This window comes from Bubalus bubalis, chromosome 8, assembly GCF_019923935.1.
Source record: "Bubalus bubalis isolate 160015118507 breed Murrah chromosome 8, NDDB_SH_1, whole genome shotgun sequence".
Lineage (NCBI taxonomy): Eukaryota > Metazoa > Chordata > Mammalia > Artiodactyla > Bovidae > Bubalus > Bubalus bubalis.
The window spans coordinates 32,885,892-32,895,234 of NC_059164.1; the positions used below are offsets into that span (position 1 = coordinate 32,885,892).

The 9,343-nt window shown below is 40.7% G+C and overlaps 1 protein-coding gene across 6 annotated transcripts in view; it reads right to left on the minus strand.

Annotated features, from left to right (window-relative positions):
* The window catches only part of DMTF1 (cyclin D binding myb like transcription factor 1), a 49,712-nt gene extending 40,646 nt beyond the window's left edge, over positions 1-9,066 (minus strand). For 2 of the 6 annotated variants that reach the window (XM_044946565.1, XM_006049535.3), the window contains exons 1-2: positions 8,886-9,065; positions 6,981-7,120 (exon numbers count right to left, since the gene is read on the minus strand). The gene's annotated coding sequence lies outside the window, so the exon portion shown is untranslated. The other 4 variants (XM_044946566.1, XM_044946564.1, XM_044946563.1 and 1 more) reach the window with 4 other exon arrangements.
* Between the last annotated feature and the right edge of the window lie 277 nt (positions 9,067-9,343).

Genomic DNA, 9,343 nt, shown 5'->3' on the forward strand with positions numbered 1-9,343 from the left:
TTTGATGAGTGCAAATTTGTTACTGGCTTAGCATTTTAATGAATGTGATCTCAGGACCCAAGTTAATCTAAAACTGAGAAAAAGTGACAATGGTACATGGAAAAGGGAGTCTGAAATAGCTAGATAGGAACTTTATCATTCTTGATAATCTGTATTATAAAAATTGAGGTGATCCCAAAGAGTGTACTAGCTTTAAAGCAGGAATCTAGGTTCATTTTTAAAAGTTTGGTAATTCATGTTGGAGATGAGTAAATGGGTCTACACTGCTTTACAAATTAATTAGCTTATCTGTTCCATCAACAAATATATATCACATTCCCAATGTGTGACTCTCTAGGACAGTTGCTACTTTTTTAAAACCCCAAAATATAAGCTCTTGACTCATTTTCCTGGGGTTTTCCCCTTCTTGTAGTTAGAGCTACATGGTCTGCATTTATTATTTAAGAAACTCCTCTAATTTTCTTTTTTAGGTAACAGATTTACATGGTTCAAAATTCAAAGGTAATGGTGAAGCCTCCTTTCCACTCTAGTTCCCCAGTCACCTAGATCCCTTTCATGGAGGTAAAGAATGCTGTTGATTTCTCATGCCTCCTTCCAGTTACTTTATATAAGAAAATATATATCCCTCCCTGGGGCTTCCCTGGTGGTTCAGACAGTAAAAAATCTACCTGCAATGCAGGAGACCTGGGTTTGATTCCTGAGTTGGGAAGATATACTGGAGGAGGAAATGACAACCGACTCTAGTATTCCTGCCTGGAGAATTCCACAGACAGAGGAGCCTGGAGGGCTACAGTCCATGGGGTTACAAAGAGTTGAACACAACTGAGTGAATAACACACACATCCCTCCCTGTTACATATACTTTACAGAAATACTATCATACTACAGATACTGAACCTTATCTCCGTGGCTACTTTACCTTGCCTCAACAGCAAGATGAAGAGATACATTTCACCATTTCAAGTGCATGACTGCAAGCCAGCCAACAGATTAATAGCCAAGTCTTCAAGGTGGGACCTGACTCAGATGGGTGGGAGTGGAGTACAAAAGAAAGCCACTATGCAGAGGTTTTTGTGCAAGAGGGAGAGTGGCTGAATTTAAGACTGGAAGAAAAGGCAGGGGCACATTTCACAAGGCCTTACAAATTCTTGGACTGTTTTAAATTGGGAAACATAATTTACATTTTAAAAAGATCATTCAGATTGCAACATGGAGGACAGATAAGGGAGTAAGTCAGGAGACAAGCAGTTGTCCAAGAAATGAGTCATTTAGAATAGGTGGCAGAAATGAAAGGAAGGAGTCTGGACAGAGGATTTATTTTGGAGGCAGTGTTGACAAGATTTGCTGAAAGATTAAGAAAGGAGATTTGCTGAAAGGAGCTACTTCAAGATGATTCCTAGGCTTCTGGCTTGAATAGCTGAGTTTTGGGGCACTAAAATATTTTTTATTAAGTATTTTATTACTATTAATACTAACAAATTAAGATATAAGGCACCCAAACGAAGATGTCAAGTTACCAGTTGGAAGCTGTAATTCAACAGGTAAGAATTATATAATGATAAATGAGTTAGTGGCATGCAAACTGTAAAGATAAGATCAACTAGAGAAGTTAGAAGATAGTCCAGTATTACTGGAAAGTCAAGCAATACACAAACAAGTAAAGAAGACTGAGAAAGACCAGCCAGGATATAGGAGGAAAATAGAGATTCAAGGAGCACTAAGTAGTCAGTAGACTGTTAAATACTGCTTAGAGGATAAGATGGAGAAGTGACTACTTGACTGGGCAATGCTTAGAACACTGGTCATCTACTGGGATACAGAGAACTTTAAATACAGAAGGTAATGCAAAACAGGTCTACAAGGTTTAGCAAGTTAAGTAGAGGGAGTAGATACTACCGATGGTAGAATCAAGATAGCTGTTATTTATAGGAAGAATACATCCGTATCTTAGGACTATTAGACTAAATGAAAAATACTGGTGAATAAATCAACTTATGAAAGTAAGGTACAAAGGTGAGTAATTTAGTGCTATGTATTGTAATTCATTATGCATGAGACTATACCTGAATTGAAAACCCATTCTCCACTTGGTTTATCAGGGACATGTATCAGCAATATATCTAGTATCAAATTTTGTGGGCAAATAAACACACACTGTCATCCCATTTAGATCTTCCCTTCTTTCTCTAAAATGGGTTATACTATATGTACTGTTTTACCAACCGTGAGAACTTGAAAAAAGTTTTAACATCCATTTTTAATTGGTGACATGGCATTTTGGCATGCTTCCATCATTTGGGGGGCATCTGAAACAATACTTCAGTAAAAACAAGAATACCTGAAATGTGGTACAGAACATTTATAATACTTACGTGTACTTACATTGAAATGAGAAACGTATTTGTTTACATTTATAGCTTCCAATGAACATGATGACCCTACTCAATGTAAAACCAAAAAAACCCACTACTCTTGGATCTGTTATTTAACATACAATTTAAGGAAATGAGCCCTTCATTCTACTCCATTTTTGTATCGATGTCGTTTATTCACTGGATTATCTTAAACTATTATTCCATCAATTAAACCTACATAATTGTCCTGATTTACTAGGCAGTTAAGTATCTTTATCACTCTCTTGTAGGGACACACTGCTCCCTTCCCCTGGTGCGCACAAGATTTTGTGCCCTCCAACAATGTTTCCCCAGTCCTGTGGAAGCTCTGTAAACGAATCCCACTGGCCTCCGAAGTCAAATTCCCTGGGGGTTCTCAGATCCCCAGGTTGGGAAATCTTGTTGTGGGTCCTAGAACTTTAACACTGCGAGACTTTCTTTGGTATAATTGTTCTGCAGCTTGTGGGTCGTCTGCTCAGTGGCTCTATGGTGCAACGGATGGCAACCTCCTGTAACAGAACTATGCAACAGGCTGTGACTTGCCTGTGACTGTCCAGGAGTCTGGGTCGACAGTTTGGCCTTAGGCCAAAAAACAGGGAGGGAACACAGCCTGCTCATCAACAGAAAACAGGATTAAAGATTTACTGAGCATGGAAAAGACCCTCATGCTGGGAAAGATTGACGGCAGGAGACAGGGATGACAGAGGATGAGATAGGTTGGATGGCATCACCAACTCAATGGACATGAGTTTGAGCAAGCTCCGGCAGTTAGTGATGGACAGGGAAGCCTGGCGTGCTGCAGTCCATGGGATTGCCAAGAGTTGAACACAACTGAGCAACTTAAAACTAAGTATCAAATCTTCTAAAAACTAGATCAAACCAAGAAGTGGCATTTCTTCTTAGTTTTGTAGAAAAATGTCATTGATTCCCAAGCACAGTACTCAAGTTTAAGGTGGGAAGGGTATCAAATATTAGTGGAGATCATGAGAAGCAGAGTTAACACTTGGTGACCCTTGAATCTTGAAGTTGTCATTCCACATTGCAAGACGGGATGAGACTACATGGCATGAAAAACAATACAATAGTTTTATAGCAGGAAATCAGGCAAGCTACAGAACATAAAAGCACCAAAATTTTATTGGATGAGGCAGACTGAGAAACATTAGCTGAGACAAAGTTTTTGGCATAATCCAACTAATAAGGCAGTAAGGACACATTCCGTTTTCAAATGTGTTTTTTCCTGTCCCAACATAAGAAAATCACTCATTTTACTCTTCTCTGTGTGATGATCTTCCAAATTTTTGTGATGTTTATTGTTTTAAATAATACCTATTACATCTTTTGTAACTTTTTTGCACTTACTTTCCAATATTACTAGTTAACTCTTTCATAGTGCTTTATTTGGGTGCATAGTACCCAAACTTATCTAAGCATTAACCTATTACTGAACATTTTTTTTTTTTCCAAGGTCTTGCTCTTATAGACTGTTTTGGCCACTATGAAACCTGGTGATAGATAACTAACACCTTAGGAAATGCTTATATGGGGATTTTCTTAGTAACATATAATAATTTAAAAAATGTTTTAGAATTTTTATTTTGAAAGAATGAAAAATCTGCTAAATACAAAGTTTTAGTGGAAGAGAATAGGTAACAAATTCCTACATCCTGAACACAGGTACATAGAAGGATGTTGGAAAACAGACACCACCACAGAATAACATCTTAAATAATGATTTTATTAAAAATAGGAATGGGGAACACTTCATGGTTGATGTTGAGTGCTCTGAACTACGGTCCCAGGCCCCTGGGGATTTGTTCTTTATACTTAGTGGAAAGTGTGAGAAGCAGAGCTGTACATGAACATAAGGCATACTGAATTATGGTAGCTAACTAATGTTCATTATGGCTTTGTTTTAAGGTAATGACTGTGTACCATAAAATGTCAAAAAAGATATTACTGGGATTTATTATAATAGGCTTTAATTGTTTAAGATGTTGACTTCAATTACCAACCAATGGAAACAGTGACATTATTAAAGTAAAAGAAAATTACTTGGTAGTAATCATTCATTTCATGGTGCACCACTTTATACCTTGTTTGGCAATATAATCATACCATTTATTAAAAAGCAAAAATGTCTTTCACCCAGTGCATTATTTAAGAGCTAATATAATGTGTATTTGGCTACATTTTAAGATTTCGTCCATTCAAAACTGAGTCCTTTATGTAAAGCATCATGAGAAGCTCTTTAAAGGGAGTACATTAAATTATCACTCTACAGTGTATGTAAATATAAATATCTAACCCTCCAGGTTTCTTTGTCCATGGGGATTCTCCAGGCAATACTAAATATTGTGGCTCAGCTGGTCAAGAATCCACCTGCAATGCAGGAGACCTGGGTTCAATCCCTGGGTTGGGAAGATCTCCTGGAGAAGGGAAAGGTACCCACTCCAGTATTCTGGCCTGGAGAATTCCATGGGGTCAAAAAGAGTTGGACACGACCTGGCAACTTTCAGACTTCCCTGGTGTCTCAGAAGATAGAGTCCGCCTGCAATGAAGGAGACCTGGGTTTAATCCCTGGGTTGGGAAGATGCCCTGGAGGAGGGCATGGCAACCCACTCCAGCATTTTTGCCTGAAGAATCCCCATGAACAGACGAGCCTGGAGTGTTAGTCCATGGGGTTGCAGAGTCAGTTCTGGGCTTCCCTTGTGGCTCAGCTGGTAAAGAATCTGCATGCAATACGGGAGGACCTAGGTTTGATCCCTCGGTTGGGAAGATCTTTTGGAGAAGGAAACGGCAATCCACTCCAGCTCTCTTGCCTGGAAAATCCCATGGACGGAGGAGCCTGATAGGCTACAGTCCACTGGGGTCGCAAAGAGTCGGACACGACTGAGCGACTTCACTTCACTTCGCGAAGATCCCCTGGAGAAGGGAAACGCTACCCGCTGCAGTATTCTGGCCTGGACAATTCCACGGAATTTCGCTTTCACTTAGATTAAGTATATCAATACACTGAAGCTGATTTTTAAACCACACTTCAACAGATACAAAACTACATGGATAGTAAATAAGTCTAATAAGCATTTCATTTGCTGCATTAACACCTAATGGTCAATAAAGATTCTTTTGACAACCAGGTGCTTGAAAGAATGGCACACAACTAAAACGACAGCTTAAAAAAATGGGATAAGGTTAACATCCCTCCCATACACCCACCCACCAAACAAACAAAAACAAGTTAAATTGCTCATAAAGGGCTATCCAGTGTGCTTTCTCATGACAACTTTCTGCTATTCAGTCATGGAATGGGATCTTTCCATAAACTTGAAAAAGAAGACACGATAATCAGGCTCCTTCTTTTATTTAAGTTTACCATTTACCTTTCTGAAATCAAAAACAAAACATATTTGTGACTTCTATTACAAGCATCCTCTTCACAAAAGGAAAAAAAAAAATGAAGGGAGAAAAAGATAGGAAAGCAAACAAATACCACATACATTTCATAACTCTGTATGTTATTAATCATACTTAAGAATCTTGGCAGTAGGTTTTTCATTTTCTCAGGTCATTGCATATCATTTGAGGACAGAAAAGGCTTTGGAACTCAAAGCATTTAGAAGCATACCAATTCCTAAGGAATCCTTTTATATGAGGGGGGGTAAGTGCTAAAAATGATGATGTTAAGAGAAAACTATTAAAAAAGAAAATCCCACTTTGAGAAAGCAGGCTAATGCTGCTGCTGCTAAGTCGCTTCAGTCGTGTCCGACTCTGTGCGACGCCATAGACAGCAGCCCACCAGGCTCCCCCAACCACGGGATTTTCCAGGCAGGAGTACTGGAGTGGGTTGCCGTTGCCTTCTCCAAACAGATGCTACATATGATGTTAAAAAACTGGAGCTCTTCCTAATTACTGTTTTAAAGTTTTGATGTTTTTACAAGAAGACACACTTCCCAACCCCCTCAAAATTTTAACAACAATGTACCAGGCACTGGGTTCACATTAACTGATTCACTGTCACAAATGTTAACTTAAGCCAACGTTCTTGATGGAGCATGAAGAAAACAACTTTAAAACAGTATTATTTTCAGGAAACACGTTTATTACAACATTAATAAAAATTAGGGTCTACAGTTGTTAGATAAAGTGAGCAGAAAGGTAAACATGCGAGAAAGGTAAGGTCTACTTTCGTTGTTTTTACTTCAATATTAACTACTAAGGTCTAGCTAACCTTACAATTATACTTCTCTCTCCTGCTTCGGTGAGGGTGAAACGAAATAACTTTTCTTCATCTTAAAAAAGCCTGTAAAGAGAAGAAAACTTGGGGTGGTGGGGGGGAAAGACTATAAAGAGGACAACTACCTTTTTTGGGGAGGGGATAGAACTCTCTACCAGTAACCATTTCCCAGCCATACTCCGCTTTCAAAGCTCCAATTCTAACCCCAATACTCTTTTGTGATTGCTTTCCCTCTAATAATTCTAAAACCTGAACACTCAGAGAAAAATGTTTATATAGCATATATTTATGTAACTGCTTAAACTATGGACTTAAAAGTTCTATATAAGTATGCAATGCCCAGTACTTACTGATTAACTGTTGATGAAGACAGGGCAATAGCATTTTGGCTCCACCATCTAGCTCAACTGCAATCAATTAAAGAGATTCACGGAGAATATGCTGGTTCTAGATCAGTCCCAAAAAGCATATTTTGGGGTGAGCCTATCAACTAAAATAGTAAAAAAAAAAAAAAAAAAAAAAATTAGCTTGTTTGGTGGCACATAAAAGTAACTTAGTATATGGGGGTTAAAATAATATTATCACAAAACAAGAAATGCATTTTTTCTTCGTAACACGTAATTTCAGAAAGGATCAAGATATTTTTTGTCCCTTGTGAATGAAGGGAAAAAAACTTGATTTTCACACCAAATTTTACAGTCTGACAACTTTTGTAACGAAAAGGAACGTAAACAATATTTTCCTGAACCTTAACTAGGTCTCTAAATCTTAACCTAATAAATGACTCTTACCACTACAGCAACCGAGTAAAAAAGCTAAATTTTTGGTGTAACATCACCAGTTTTTAAACGTTAAAGTGATGGTAAACTATTCACATCACTAAATATTTTTAAAATGCAGCGATAGTTATTTGAAACACAAATTTAAGACCACAGCTAAAAGGAAAAAAATCTGAAGTAACGGGAAAACACGAAAATCCTTCACTAAAACATTTTTCTGTTTGTAAAACTTTTAACATAATGCAAGAATGTTTTACTTCAACTAGAGTTTAAAAGCTATAAATGGTTGTCTTTCGTGAATTCGAAGCAAAGGTAAAATCAGTGAAGATAAAACATTTTCAAATGGTATTATTGTAAAATACTGAATATTAGAAAGCAATCCTACAGAATTCGCCTTTTGTCAAAAGTCCCAACGAGTAGCCTCACCTACTGTCAGAAGGTGCACAACGATGAATAAAGTTACGAGAAAATAGCCATTGGATTTGAATTTCTAAATTCAATCAGGGAAACGGAGTCCTTTTACATTTCATTGACTTATCACCTCTCCTTATTTACACCAAGTTATTTTTATTCTAAAAACATATGCTGTATCATTCAACTGCATAGAACAGCATTTCGTCACTTCTACCCTCAAATCTACGCCGCAGATTCACTTAAGACTCTCAAAATCTATTTCAAAGGACGAAGATTTCAAATTGTAAAAACTTCCTAGAATTTCGGCAAAACACAATTTCTATTTTGCAGGCGCATATTCCTGCTCTCCGTCGGTTCAGGGTTGTCTCCCCGCACTCCAGGTCCCATCTTTCCCTTTTCTAAAAGACTCAGGCTGACAACCTGAGTTGTTCGGCCAGCAACCCCGATTCCCTCCGCCTTGGGCCATCTCCCCAAAGATGGGAGATGTGAAGACACAAAAAGATACGAGGGAAAAACGAGGTGCGGTGGGGTGGGGCGAGACCCGCCCCAATTCTCTCAATCTCATCCAAGCCCACCTCTCCTTCACTGGACCAAAAAACCCCGAAAAGACAACAAAAACATAAGAAAGGAACCCCCACTCCCCATCGCCCCCCAGAAAGCTAGGAAGGCTTCTTTACTTTCCGTGTTCCCGGGCCCGATTCTCTAGCCAAGCTCTCGGCCCACCCCACCCCCAGGGGTCCCGGCGCCATTTAGCTCCTCCGAAGCCGCCATTTTCCGCCCCCGCCGTATCGCTAGCTGTGCCTCGGCCGCAACTCGCTACCCTGTTCTGCAGCCCACGCCACCGCCGCAAGCCCGGCCCCGAAAAGGAGGCCCTGGCCTGAGCTTGCGGGAACGGCAGCTTCGGCGTCACGAAGGCCCAGCTCCGACCCCGCCCGCGGTGCCAGAGCGCCTGCAGCTGGCGCCGGCCGGCGGGAGCAGGCGGGCAACAAGGGGGCCGGACAGACTCCACTGGGCGGAGCGGCCCTGGCGGCGGTTGGGACCTGAAGGTTCTATCGCACTTACTTCCTGTTTTGGGTCCGGGCACTTTGGAAGAACCAGGATGGAGGCTCCAAAAAATACCAGGATGGAGGAAGCAGCCACGGGCAAGAGTGGCTGCAGCTGGAGTGAGCGAGCGCTACGAGCCACCGGAAGCGGAGCTACGGCCGCGCCCCGCCCCCAGTCCCCGCACGCTCCCCTGCCCGGCCTCCTCTCCTTGGGGTTGGCCCTGCGCGCCGGCTGTTGCGTCACTTCCGTCCAAGTCGGCGCGCCAAAAAGGGTCTCTGGATATTGGAGCTTCGGTCTCTCTCAGAGTAGGGGTTGTTGTCTGTTGTTTTCCTTACCTCACACTAGGAAATTTAAGTAGTGATCCTTTTGGCCCGGGGACCGTTGGCCCTCGCGAGCCGACTTTCGTAATTACCTAGGGCCACAGAACGGAGGGAGCCGCCGTGTGGAACGGCTTGAAAGCGGGGTCTGAATGCAGA